This window comes from Colletes latitarsis, chromosome 6, assembly GCF_051014445.1.
Source record: "Colletes latitarsis isolate SP2378_abdomen chromosome 6, iyColLati1, whole genome shotgun sequence".
Lineage (NCBI taxonomy): Eukaryota > Metazoa > Arthropoda > Insecta > Hymenoptera > Colletidae > Colletes > Colletes latitarsis.
Genome location: NC_135139.1, coordinates 21,118,708 through 21,133,969, shown reverse-complemented (window position 1 = coordinate 21,133,969; position 15,262 = coordinate 21,118,708). Strand labels below are relative to the sequence as shown.

At 44.9% G+C, this 15,262-nt stretch overlaps 1 protein-coding gene across 7 annotated transcripts in view; it reads right to left on the bottom strand.

Moving 5' to 3' along the window:
* Positions 1–3,553: 3,553 nt before the first annotated feature.
* The window catches only part of LOC143342472 (homeobox protein caupolican), a 116,218-nt gene continuing 104,509 nt past the window's right edge, over positions 3,554–15,262 (bottom strand). For all 7 annotated transcript variants that reach the window (XM_076766399.1, XM_076766391.1, XM_076766393.1 and 4 more), the window contains one exon: positions 3,554–6,491. The gene's annotated coding sequence lies outside the window, so the exon portion shown is untranslated. The remainder of the gene's footprint in view (positions 6,492–15,262) is intronic.

Below are 15,262 nucleotides of genomic sequence, written 5' to 3'. Positions count from 1 at the left end.
CTCGTTCCGTTCTCCCTCCTTGTCCACGTTCGGACCTACTTCGACGCGCGTGGTTAAACAGGGTCTCCGAAACCTTTCGAAATATTTGCACTGAAATTTGTTAACGAGCTTTAAGACTCGATCGATCGGAGGTCTTTAGAAATCCGTCGAGCATCGGAGGTTACGATGCCTGGGCGGCGATAAAACCGGAGGCTCGAGGCGGTAGAATATTCGAGGGGCTGCTTAATTCGCGGGCGCAACAACGGCCGTTTCCCAAGGCACGCGCGGCGCACGCGTTAAATCATCGCAATACGTCGAGCCGTTTCCCTCGTAGCGTGTGCATATTCATCGGGAGGAAACGGACGGGGCCCCTTGGGTGTATCAGGAACGGTTAACCGCGGCGGTGCACGCGGGTACGAGAGGTTTCCGCGCACCCGCGGAGCCTCGCGACACGTTCAACAGCCGGCTGCGAGATCTCATATTTCTTTGCGAATGATATAGAGCCGCCGTTGTACGCCCGGGTCTCGTAAACTTCGCCCGCTGGCGCGCATCTGCCTTTGGCGCGCGGGGTTGCCTGCGTAGAGGGCGCCACTGCGCCGCGCGGGAAACACACGCCGCGCCACTCACGGACGAACAGAGAAAAAAAGGGACAAGAGGTTATGACTTTATAGCCGCCTCTATCTTACCACCGCGGCGTGGAGCCTTTGTATTAGCGGATTCTTTCGAGAACCTTCGCTGCACGCTGCGTCCCATAAATACGGAATATAATATAACGTGCAATCGTTAGTTTCGGGAGGGAGGCACTGAGTCGAAACGAGTTCTTCTTTTCCCGCCAATTTGAAACAACGCCTTGAATCCATTTTGAAATACCTGTTACTCTAGAATTTCTGTAATCTCTATAACGTTCAGAATTACTTAGAACAGTGGATACAATGGCTATCTACAAATGCACAAGTGCACTAGTACCTATACGACGTCGCGAACAGTTGGGATTGGCGACCTTTCGAGCACGACCGTCTCAAGAGTCATCAACTTGGAGGAGCGGCACGCATTCCGCAAACTAATAAGGCACCAAACGCTGGAGAGGACGAATTAGCCATATTAAAATGCAATAGAACATACAGACAGCGTTGGTTTGCGTTGCTAAATAAAACGATCGTTTAAACCTTGCCCTAGCGATCCCCGTGCGGTTGAGACGCCTGCGTAGGTGGCGCCACTGCGGCACGCGGGAAAGACACGCCACAAAAGAGGGATGAGAGGTTATGACTTTATAGCCACCTCCAACCTGCCACGGTAGATCTTTGTCTTAGCGGATTCTCGCGGACCCTGCCGCCCTTTGTTGTTCAATTTACGGGGCTGTTAGGGTCTCAGAGATGCCGGTAACAGCTCGCACCTCGCCGAATTTTATCGTCTTTGGGAAATTTCTTTACTAGCCCTAGGGAAGCCAGACTCTCTTAAATAACTGAATGCAAAATCTACCGATACCTCGATCTTAATTCATCCACGAATTTAAAAATAAATTTCTCCATTTAAAAATTCCATCCTGCCTTGCTCGTGCTCCAAAAATTCGAACTTCTTCTTCCCAAACAAACCATTACCTCGAAGAGTAATTATAAATTAAACTACTTTTGCTCGTCGTTGGGCGATTAAGAATTGCCCCGCGGTGGACGGAGGATAAATGGTCGTGAACAGAGTAGACAATTCCGCGTTTTTGCGTGGCGAAAAAAGAGACAGGGCCCGAAGGAGAGCTTTCTCCGAACGGACGCGCGACAAGCGGCGAAGTGATTTATACGTCACGACGCGGCGAGCCTTGAATCTTCGTGGGAAGTTTTCGCGCATAAATCCGATCCGTAAATAATGCCACGGGCGATCAAAGCGACCGTGCGCGAAGGAACGCGATACCGCGATGCTCCCGCGCCCCTCCGTTTTCACCTGACGCGTACCGCGACCGATAAACCGGCGCAAAATTGGTCCGTAATGAATTTGCGACGCCGATAATTGCCCGGCCGTTTCGCCGACGGTCGGTGGCTTGTACGCCGATCGATTCTCGTAATTATTCGAGATCGATGTTTCGATCTTATCGGGTAAAATAATGCACGGCTAACGTACAACCAATTTCCATATATATCGACTTTATTTAAACGCGAATATTACTAGACGACTTGGCAGATGAGGCAGCCAGAATTATTGTTATTAACTTTACGCGGATGTCTCTACTTATCTTTCATCCCGTTGCAAATAGAGGATCGGCGACCTGGTTCCCAAGGGGTTACAAAGCGCCTCGAAATTAGAAATTTCATACACGGCGGGAAGCGTAGGAAAATAGAGACGAAGATTGTACGTTTTGGACGGGAATTTTCCACAGCTGGTGATAGTTCTCTAAATTTAAATAATTGCCATTGATGGTAGACGCGAGGCGACGAAAAATTTTGGATAAATGTCGTCATTTTCTACGTGACTACGTTTCGATATATTTGGCTCGGATGGAAAGTTTGTTTGGAGAAAATCTAACGTTAAGTGACGTGCCATGTTATGCAGTGCGATGTAAACTGATGTTGGAAACGTTGCATTTACGGGTGGGACAATGAATGTTAACGATTATATCGAGCTATCGTGTAATAATTTACAAGAAATTGCAATTAAACCGCACAGGAGTGAAACATATTAGTTTCAACAAGACAATGACCGGAAGTACACTGATAAGGAAACGAGAGAGTTGTTATGTAATGTTCACAATCGCCAGACACACGATCGAAAATCGTAAATATACGGTACCAGTTAGGGGTTAATTTTTATATTTAAAATGAAGGGGATGAAATGCATATAATAATGAAAAATTGGATCGAAAATTTATTATCTACCTTTATTATCCGTCTAATGCAATCGTGTACCCAAAGACGAGGATAAGGTAACAAAATGAAATTAATTCGCGTCACAATTAATTGCGAATCCGTCGTGCCTCGAGGTCCAGAAGGGAGGGAGGCTTGTTTCAGTTAGCCGGGAGGAAGAGGGAGAGCTCGCGATCCATTGTCCTTTGCTCGAGGCACTGTGTGCTTTCGTTGGAACTCCGCCCACCGCGAAAAGTGCCATTGTTCGAATATTCAAAACGCAGACGTTCCCATTGTGGAATGTCGGAGTGGCCGCGACGCGTTTTCGGTGTTTCGAGTCGCGCGTGCCTCGACTGGCGAATTCGTCGCGCGAAAATACTCGTCCACCCGAAAATAATCGCCGACGCCAGCCTTGGCGTCGAACGCGCTCGAAGTTCGTCTCGTCCAACGCCGTGAAATGCCAATTACGTACACCGGTAGGTTTCCAAACTTTTTAAAAGCCCCCTCGTTACGCATTACGATAAGAAATTAGAGCTTCTGGTTGAATCGATTACCTCGATTCGACCACGCGTTCAAAATATTACGCGATTGTGAATTTCTGGTGTGATTCTCGACCATGAAAATTGAACATATTGTTTATTTTGTATTTTCATTCATTGCTACAGGCGAAGTTCAAGTCGATTCGCGGATGAAGGGGGACCGAACGTGTCCTGAAAAGATCAAGGTTTAAAAAATAAAAAAGAAAATGAAAAGTGAAAACGTACAACATAATAGTCTCCTTTTTAATATAATGAATAATGGTAGTAGACAATAATAATAATATAATAATAATAATAATGATAATAATAATAATCATAATCATAATATGATGTAGACAATAATAATAAAATTAATATAATAATAATAATAATAATAATAGATATATTCTGTCTATATTCACATTCAGAACTATGTACAGTTTAATTAATTTACAATTGAATTCGTACGAACAACCAAATAGAACCTATTAATCATAGTATGTATATATTTATATATTTATATTTATATATCTATATACCTAGTACCTGTATTATGTATATTCACAACAAATAGTTCTCTCTTCTTTCTCACGAGGGTGCGATCGCGTACACGAGACTGTACGCTCGTTTTACCCCTATTTTCGTTTCCGTTCTTGTTTTGTCGTTTACCTGCCGCTGCGATCCGCGGGAAGGTACGCTCGACCCTCGTGTCCCTTGGGCTACGCATCGATTTGTATTTACAAAACCATTATCGAGTCTAGAATTATTTCTATACGATATATGTGTCAACGAATGCACGAGCATCGACCGTCTCCGTCAGAGTAACACCGAGACACATCGTTACAAAATGTCCTCTTCCCTTCCACGTTATCCACTTGCTATCTGTCCGTCTCTCCACGCGATCTTTCACATTTTTTTATTCTTTTTAACTTTGCCCATTATCACAGATATAAATAAATGTACTCTTTACAAAACAATGTACAATTTCTCTCTCTCTCTCTCTCTTTCGTTCACCCTCTTTTATACCCTCCCTCCTCGACGCGCACGCACACACGCTCGCATATGCCAAAGTACAAAATGATAGTCGATTTATTTTATTATTTCCTCGTAATTGTTTTCTTTTTTATTTTCATTTTTTCCTCTCATTCGCTGCTACTTTCTCTCGTTCGTTCACGCTCTCTGTCCTCGCGAAGCGTCGCGCCCCGATTCACTCGTCGACGAACGGACTTCTCGAAAGGAGGGACGATTCGTACGATATACATATATAATATAAAAAAATATCAACAATCTCGAGCGCCGCGCGCCCCCGCCGACCGGACACGCGTCTCGATCGGCGGTCGCGCGGAACACGGCGATCGCGAACAAACGTACGCCTAAACAAATATATTGCACAAGAGAAGATTGAAAGTAACGCGGATTAAGTACGATGCTAATTAAAGGTAGATCGCGCGTCGCGGTCGACGAGTTCTCCGCGCGCCGACGCCAGGGGAACCGGAAGTCCTCCGTGGATCGTGAGCGCACGGCGCCCGCGCGAAAAAGGACGAATTTTACTCTTAATTAGTTTAGCCGTTCCATTCTAGCCGTTTCCGTGGCCACGATTCCGTATCGCGGTAGCCCCGGCGGCCATTCACACGATGTATTTTCCAATATTTTTGCTAACGTAGCTTCCCGTACTCTGCCATGGAGGCGCCACCTCGAGTCTTCTGGGACCCCGTGAGTCCCCTAGAGTTCCCCCCACTCTCGTCGCGCGATGCCAAGATGGCGTCCACGACGGACGAGCCATCGTCGAGGTACCACAATCGAGGATTCTTTTGCAAATTTTGTCTTATCTTTCGCCCAGTCGTGGCTGCCTCTTCAGCATCGCGTGATATCTCCAACAACGATTGGAAGAGGAAGTAGTCGCTGGAGAACACCGATCTTAACGTACTTTATCGACGATGCAGGCTTCGATGATTTCTACGGCCTATAGTCCCTTTCTAGAATCCCTCGAAATTCTCGAAAACGATTATAGCTGATCACGGACGAGATCCGCGCGTTCGTGTACACGTTAACGTTCCATTGAGATAAGTAAAGAGTTAGCGGTAGTTAAACTTGATAGAGTATCTCGTAGCGCCTAGGCGATCGCCCCGAGGACGATCCTCGACGTCTTCTCAGGTAGAGTGTCGCGCGCGACCGGGTCGAGAGACACGGGGTTCCGTACACGAGTCGCGACGAACAGACGCGGTTCACCCTGGTCGTCCAGGTCGTCCCGGAAGGCTGCTACTTTGCACGTTGCCCGTGGTTCGCTGAGTTCCTGGCTCCCCGGAAGTCGTTGGACGTGGAACGAGGCGCGTCCTTCCGTTCCCGGAGCTGTATGTACAAGACAAGGATCGATCCCCGGAGGCGGACCAACCCTCTTATTTACAGAATCGAAATCTCGAATCGACTTACCCTCGCGGCGGAAGATTGGACTTTGGTCGAGAAGACGCTACGCGAAAACGTTGGGCAGGTTCGCGCGGACGAATGGGACGAAAGTGTCTATGAAAATGTAATTTCTATCAGTGGCTCGGGAAGGGACGCGAGATCTGCGCATACAGCCGGGCAAGCCCTGGCGTCGATTCGTCGATTTCTTCGGTGACAAGGGGTTGCTGGGAAGGACGAATATCCAAGCCAGTTCCGCGTCTCGTCCGGGATCACGACGCTTTTCAGGCTTCGGTGAATTTACCCGCATCCGGGGACGCGATTCAGCGCACGTCCTCTGGGAAGTCTGCTCTCTCCCGAAGTCTTCCTCCCCCGTACGTACTCGTGCGTAAGCAGCCACTTCGACGTAATTCCCCTAATTCCTAAATCTCCTCTAAGCCGCCCTCGGCCCGACTCGCGCCATCCCTCGTTCGTCTTTCGCAGTGGCAGCTCGCGGGGAACGGAGACGATTTATGTATCACGAGGAGTCGCCCCTGATTCTTTGCTTCCCTCCTCCATTACGGTCTTTCGCGCTTCCACGCTTCGCGAGGAGCGAATTTCGTCCTCGCTGCTCCCGCGTACTCTTCGTTCCCGGTACCCGTGACCTCGCGGCCCTCCCCCCTCCTCCCGGAGCCGAGACGACGCTAATAAATCCCAGGACCTCTCTGGAGCGCGTATTTACAGCCCGGTCCGTGGGTCCTCGCGTCCTTCGCGCCGCGGCATAGTCCTGCAACAGAGAAACGGAGAACCGACTTAGCTTCGATGTCGACGTGTTGTACAATTCTCCTCCACTTTTCGGGGAAGCGGTGGGTGGCACGCGTGTCGCGGATCGCGAGAGACGTACAGCGATTAGGTAACATTTGCTAGCTTGGATCGTTAACGAGGGAGGTACTTGATAATTCGACGTTTGTTTTCGTTGGTACACTAGGTTTAACACTTTACTGGATCCGCTGCGGTCCCCTACAAGTTTAAACTAATATTGTATAATATATGTTAATCCTCCATTAGTTGACTATTTTTTAAATGATTCAAAGGAAAGTTGATTTCCCATTTACCAATTTGGGAGAAATCAACATTAAGTAAAATAATTCAGTTGAGAATGAGAGTCTACATAAGAGTCAAAAGTTGATAATTATTGCATAGAAATAGAAGGTTCTGGTGACGATGAACGTTCAGGTCAACGCGAGAGTTAATAATAACGACAACAAAGACGAAGAAGAAGCACCTTGTTGACGTTCCGTTTGCAGAGCAGAGGCGTCGTGCAGCGGCTGAGGAGAGAATGCAGAAACGGGTATCAGGCGTGCCGATCGTAGTGGTACGTGCACACAGGACTTGTCTACCAGGTGAGACACGGTAATCGCGTATCGATAGCCAGGCACGACGTATACAGCCCCGATCCACCGCAACGCCGACGTATATAGCTCTCCGCTAATAGTTAACTATGATCTTACAAGCCGTTTACATCCACTCGATCTGGCCGCAGTTGCGAAAACCAGCGGAGGCTGCTTCCAGCGCGTTATAATGTCTGTCCACCCGCGGATAAAGGCGACTCGGACCCCTTTTTGCCGTTTCTACGCGTCCCCCCTGATTCCCCGGGATGCTAATTTCATTCGTTTCGTTCTCTATTCAATGTTATTCGAACAGCTGAACGAAAATTACGATACGAATTATAAAATAAAATTTTGTTAGGGGTTGAACGGAGTAATAATTCGTATTCGAGGAATTTTGTTAACGATATAAGTTTTGGACCAGTCTTTCTTTTTCTCATTTGAAAGGCAAAGTACTTTCAATTTTTGCATTATATGTATAGAAAGTTTTTCTTAAAGCACACATTTTAAAACTCTTTACAAAAGTATTCAATACTTTCACTCTGAGTGTGCATACGTAATACTTTAACTTCGTTTTAATATTCATCGGATAGAAGATAAAACTCTCTTGAAAGCGAATTTTGTTTCGCAGTTAATTCCGGAGAAAATAATTATTTACGAAAAAATGCTCTCTAGTATTTACGCGGAGATCCTGTATACAAATTTAAATTCATTTTCAATTAAATAAACCATTTATAATCAGTAGGAATTGCTGAAACTTCTTTAGGTATGTAACGTCAAAGTAAATGTCAGAATAAACATAGAAGATAGCAAAAATTATAGTAGATGATATGATCATTAGGTAGAGGATGAAATGCCCTTTAAAATGAGCGTTCGTGATAGTCGATAGCTCTATTAGTTCCGGAGATATAGCGATTTTAATTTCAAGTCGATGCGGTGGCTAGTTACGGAGATATAAGGATTCGAAGTTTTGTTTACGTTCCGTTGCGGTCGCGCGAATTCATTGATCTCGCGCGCGTCGATAGTAAACAGTGCGTAGTAGTAAATTCTTGGAAATACTACGCCCCGAAACTAGGTCACGGCAGTCACGTACGCGGGGCAGGTCAGCACTACGCACGTGCGACAAGGAGGTCCGACGCGTCAGACGAAGACAGCGATAGTCGAATTAAAAAAATTACCCCTTTACATAAATTGCGATATCTCGAAAACCAAAAGTCGGATCGACAAAAACCAAAAGCCATTTCAAAGAGGAAGCTTTCCCGCTGCCAACGGTGTCTGGATAATGGAGAAAATATTAATAATTTCGAAACTGCGAGCAATTAAAGTTTTGGTAATTTTAATACGCGTCAGCAGTCCGTTTTAACACGGGAAGAGCCATAGCGGAATTTTAAAGAAATTACTACTTTACATAAATTACGATATCTCGAGAACCAAAAGTCGGATCGACAAAAACCAAAAGCCATTTCAAAGAGGAAGCTTTTCCGCTGCCAACGGTGTCTGGATAATGGAGAAAATATTAATAATTTCGGAACTGCGAGCAATTAAAGTTTTAGTAATTTCTAAAAAGAATACATAATTACATAATTACATAAATTACGATATCTCGAGAACCGAAAGTCGGATCGACAAAAACCAAAAGCCATTTTAAAGGGGAGGCCTTGCCGCTTCTAATAGTGGCTCAATTATAGATAAAACATTATTAGTTCCGGAACTGCACGCGTCTAAAGTTTAACTATTTTTAATACGCGTTGTTAGACTGTTCTAAGACAGTGGAAACCGAAGATTCTCTCCTGTCATCTTTGTCATACATATATTTCCTATTTACATCGGAAGCTAACCAGAATTTAACACAAAATTTTGTTCAATCTTTTACAAACAATTATAAATCACGCTACATATATTTCTCAGGAAACAATAAGAATAGAAGTGAATATTCGAAAATTCATTTTACGTATACCACAAGAAAAGTCGTGAAGTTAAATGACACTAAAGTAATATTGTACATTGGAAATTATAAACAAAATTTAAAAAATGATCATTTGACCAATCGTGGTAAGTTTAGTGTTAACGAGCACCATTCTTGAAGTCCCTCAAGATCACCTTGAATTACTTGGTTGCTTCGGAGACGCAATTAATATACGATTATCCGAATAAAATTCCGCCCCGTCTCTGGTTGCAGTCGAAGGAAGCGGAAAGAAACGACCACGGCCGGAATGAAAAATCGATCCCTGGACGGGAATTGCTCGCTACGGAAGATTTCTCGCTATCCGGTCGATCCGTTGAGCCCGACAGACGACAGGTGTACAGGAAGACTCGTTGCTCGTTTCCTCGTAACGCGCGTAATTCCAGCGAACATGCTCGTGGTGGAAACGTCTCGGTGCCCGGTATATCTTGGAAACGCTGCTTTTGCCGCGGCGAACGCCGACTCCCAGCGCAACCGAACGGCGGCCATTTATCCCGCGATTAGGGCCAGTCTCTAAAATCGTTCTCAGGTCCTGACGATTAGGCGGACCCGATAACGACGACAATCACGACTCGCAATTATACGCGGGTCTACGGTCAGGGCAACCGGTTTCGAAGGCGCTACCACCGTAACACCGGCGAAAATATCCGCCGTCACCGTCGTTCGTAAACTCGTAACCGGACTATTACCCGAGCGGTTACGTCGCCACTGCTTTGGATCGACTCTCTATATACTATAAGTGGCTATCGTTACGCGATTACCGTGTCTCAGTCGGTGCACCAGCCAAGCATTTTCTCCGACCATCGACGATACACCATTTCCACCAGTCGTTTATTCCGCTCCACGGTGGACTTCCTTCGTGTTCGTCGAAGATTATGTGCTGTGTACATACTCCTTGACGCGTTAAGCGCGGCGATAATTTCAAATCCGTATGTTTACTTTCGAAGAATAGCTCTTAGATTTTTGCTTTTAGGCTATTGGAAATTAGTGCATCCATAACTTGTCGCAGAGCTTATTTTTACAGCCCCCTTAATACATGGGTGACAGGATTTACTACAATGGAACTAGAAAAATGTATTCTCAAGTCGAGATGTCGAGGGAAATAAATTTGTACTGCAGGTTACAAAATGGTCCAAAAATCGAAATTTTTGCAAGACTTTTGGTCAAAATAATGGGAAGAATCCGTAAGGGTCGAGTTTCCTTTCGTTTATAGCGAATCACCATAATAGCGTACGAGTACGAGCAACTATAAATACACGGAGACTCAATGAAGAATATTCGATCTTCGTTTCTCTGTCGCGAACAGAATCGGAGATCGAAGGTACGGATTGTTACGTATGGAAAGATGCTTCGACGTGGGGCCCGTAGGATTTATTATTTATTGGGCCCGTTTACCGTAAGCCTGTTAAATTCCTCGCGAAGCACACGAATGGGAGAATGACTCACTGAGCTAGAGACGGTTGCCATCGAGCCGTTACATATGTCGCCATTGCGGCGAACCGGCGGTTTTATATCACGCAACTAACTATACAAACGATCACGGTGTATCTGGCTTCGTGATCAAAATCCGCTGCCACAGACCCGATCGTGTCTAGCGTAACGTAGTTACAGAAATTATTTACGATCTCGAAGCGGCTAGAAAACAGCCAAAAATCAGATCAAATACGACAAAACGATCTAGGAGAATACAATTTTGGTATCTGAAAATATCACGATCAAATTTAGATCTTCGAATTCTTAACAAATTATTTCAACGACTCCGATTCGATCGATTGAAATCGAATGTCGACGTATCGCATGACGTTCTACGAACGGAGAACGAATGTTCCACGGATATTATTAACCAGGGGAAAAATAAGCTGACCGACGACGAACGTTGATCTCTGATAATTAAAAGTTATGGCAGACGTCTCGCTGATCGTCGAGATTAATTAAGCGAAGACGAACCCAGAAACGGTCCGCGAGGCGCAATAACTCGACCCTCTCCGCGTTACGTAAGGCTTCCACGAACGAGCTTCTTCTACTCGGTTCCCTCCGTCGAAATTTGCATACGTAACGACACCACACGAAGTACATTCCGATCGTGGTTCACCGTTCAGAATCCCGAAAATCACTGGCGTGCGATATTATCGGACGAATCCACCGAACGAGCTCCTCGAACGTTGCGTCTGTTAACCGTTGTTTGCTCTCGAGAGCCGCGGCGAACGACCTTTAGGAACATTTTGATCCGTAAAATAGACAATAAAAAAAGAACACCAATAATAAAAATACCTCCGTCGCTGTTGGCGAAAGTTATAAGATATTTCGTTTATTTACGTACCGGTAAAGTACGATATTACAAAATACGTAGTAAAATAACTTGGTGCGGTGGCTTTCTCCGGAGCCCCCTTCTGAATATTTATTAACGCTGCATACGCTTGCATATTATCGTTATTATAACGAACTATATTTGTTACAGCATAAATTTGCGTATATTTACAAAATTTGAAAAAGGATTCTAATCTAGGAATATGTTCGCGCGGACGTCGGACGTTACGGTGTCCGCGTGATCGATCGATCGATCGGGGAGCAACTTTCGCGGGAAATCGACCGCATCCTCGATAACGGCGAACAAATCGCGATCGTTGCGGCCGACCGGCGAGCATTGGCTACCGTGCGTTACGCACGCGGAAATTCTACCGCAATTACGACGTCTCACATGATCGGTCGACGCCGTGCATTCCTCCGTGATCGACTCGGATATCGGTACGATTACCAGCGTATGCGCGAGGCGCTCCAGAATTCCACGAATTCGCAAACGAAATAATTATACGGTATCGTTCCTGTTTTAATTTTTCAAAGAATTAATACTTTCACGAACGACGTCGATTCTTGTATGTATTCGTTAATGTCAATGTTGATACGAATAAATGGGGATCGGCAGCTGCCTGTGGTCGTCGTTCGAAAGAATTGTAATTTTCTATGGGTCTACGATACGTTTAATAGTTTTAAGGAATAAACATGTTCGAGTTTCCGATTAGATTTGATAACATTGTATTTAAAACGTTGAAGTTACTATTATTGAGTTTTGGATTAAAAATCAATTTTTCACCCAAGTGAAATTGACTACGTTTCACCGTTATAAAATTTGAAGAGATCGAATCTCCGATATTCGGGAACGAGGTAGTTCGCCTAACGAAGGAGAGGAATCGATGTTCTGATTAAATTAGCGCGTGTATCAATATCGGAGCTACCTTTCCACGTTCCCGCGGCTCGCCACAAGTATCCTCAGTTGAATTTTATTATTTCTCGTTGAATATTTTATTTGTCTTCGGTGCGGGTTCTCAAAGGGAAATGGAAGCAATTTGCAACGAGAAGAGTTCGTTGCTTGACAGAAACTATCGCGAGGCTTCGGAGTGACGCGAAGACGAGCGTGCACTAAAGCTCTCGAAATCCGGTAACCAAGTACCTAGGGTAATACGATTACTCGAGTACACGTACAGTACGCTAACTGTTGCCCCACGGGTGCAATTCTTCCATAAGTTATGCGTCAGAATAAATGCAATAGTACAGAGAGAGTACAGACACTTTTCGACGCGTTAAAATATCTACTGATTATAAATATAAAATACGCGAATGCGAGAAAATAAGTGAAACGAGAGCAGGTATCAAACGAAAAGGTAAATAAGCGAATCATTTTTCCTTCTCAAATCATCCCAAAGGAAAACATAGAAGTAATTTAGAGATATTCGCTAAAATAAACCAGGAACGAGATAAAGTTACATTTAATGAATATGTAAATGCACGGTATTTATCATATTATTGGTTAAGCGAGAAGTAATAAGAAACTGCAAATCGGACTTATTTACGTTCAGGAACAGGTTCCGCTTTTTAGATCGGAGCATAAATTTATATTGCAATTCGTCCAGGAAAAGGGAGAACAAAAATGGAGAAAAGGTTCTCTTAAATAACCGAAATTTTATAACTGTTTTAAACTCGACGATGTCTATTAAAACTATTAACGTGCAAGTTTTAACCAAGAAGCAACCAAGACGAGAGAAAGAAAATTTATTTGAGCACTCTCGAAGCACGTCGATGAATCGTGCAAGTCGTCGAGTACTTGGCCAATGATGAGCGCTAAAGGCGTTTGAGCAAATGAGTCCTTAATGGTTTCGAACGACGAGAAAGATAATTAGGTGTCCTGTCTCCGGTTGGACGCGGTGTGTATGTCAACGTTGCCGCGGATCGACGGTTTACACGGTGCAAGCGACTATCGATACGCGATTACCGTGTCTCGCCTATATAGCGTACGAGTCCGGTATACTTGCTACCACGATCGTCACGACCGATAGAGCCTCTAGCTCGCCACCGTGGCTCGCAGAGATTCTACGCTCTAGATGGAACGGCCGCTACACTCCTGATATTTAAAACAGGAACGACACAGAGAATCGACGCTACGTCGCGACGGAGCTTCTTTCTCTTCGATTTAGTAGAAAGTACCCAGGAAGCTGGCGTTAAGCCTTAATTGAATATTCTTATCTCACCGGACGAATTATTAAAATGGCTAGGCATTACACCGAGTGGTGGACTTTCACGGTTCGAGGCGGAGGATATTTCCGTTTGGGATTTCTGCCCGCGCGCTTTCTCGAGAGTCTATCTGCAGTTTGATACGGTTTTCAACGGTTTGCACGCTCTACTAAACGATCACAATCGCATCTATCGAGTACCGATCCTCCTCGGTGAATTTTTTCATCTACCAGAGAAACGTCGATATTTTATAAATCGACTGCTTCGAATTATCTTTTCACACAGTCACTGCCACGTCACCAACACTTGGGTGACATGAATTTTCACTACAAAAATTAATTCTCAAGATTAGGTGTTGAATTTTGAGACCCCAAAAGTAAGTTCCATGACAAATTGTGTCATGGTTTCCAATTGTCTAAAAACAAAGTATCGTTTCCGTAGACAATTTGAGGGGTCTGCCAGTTAACGTGTTAACAATTTTATTTGTTACTTCGTTCAGTTTAAATTTCAATCAGACAAAAGTTGGTTATCCAAGCGTGGAAACAATTACTCTACTATGGGATTTATGATCGATCGCGTGGGGATTTTTGCTCCGGGTTCCACGGGGCACGGATTCAAACGAGACGCCGTGTACCCATTTGTTCGACGTTTCAGCGGCGTGTGACAGTGGCGTAACGGTGTCCGACGAATATTTCAAAACGCTATGGGCTATCTGTTGGCCCCGACGAGGCGTGGCGCGCCTCTCTTTATTTCGCTGCTCGTCTGTTTCTCCGGGCGGTCGTGCGGCGCACGAAATGACGCGAAACCGGATGACAAATGCCGCGCGATTACGCGACAAGTCGTTTTAAGAGTTTCACGTTGCGTCGTTCGGACGTCGCTTTCTCGCGAACGTCAGGTCCACGACGATAAGCGTTTATACGTACCGAGACATTTTTCGCGTGTACCTGGCCTCGTTGCGTCACGTTGGGTCATCCGTAACGTTCGTAGCCATTTTAACTTCTCCGGGGCCTCCCGTTGTACACTCGGGCACAAAAATATCGGTACACCGGTCTAATTTCGAATTTCGAGCCTCACGGTTTGAACAATAATATGGTTTATGGATCCTTAGAATAAAAAAATGTAATTCTTATTTTTTAAAATTGATATAACGAGTTCACCGACCCCAGAGTCTTCGTGCCACCGCGTTTTATGATCGTGGCGATTCATTCATATTTCTGGTATTTTCCGCGTATTGATTTAATTTTAATTCTTCGAACGCCGAGATTGAAATCACGTCCAGCGGACGTGCAGCTCTCTGGAGAACGTCGTGCGCGTGCCGTGTACGTGATCTGCCTTAAGTTTTAGTTATCGTACCGTGTACACGAATATATTGAAAGGTGCCATCCTCCACGAAGTTATTAAACAGCGAGTATACGGTCTAATATAATTTTATTTTGAAATTCATCGCGATATTCGTGTTCCTAACAGTGTGTTAAGTTTAATAAACCTCGAGACTTCGAATTATAGTCACATATATTCTAAACGCAGTTACAGTGCACAAGAGAGACGTTTAGCAATAGTAAAGTCTCAAATATCGAACTGTCGCTACGACGCCAAACTTTGTCCGTCATACTTTGTTCGAAACGATTGAGAAATGGAATCGTTCTTTCACAGAACGTAAGGTGGAAAGTTCTCGAAGATTAAACGGCTCTAATTCGCCCG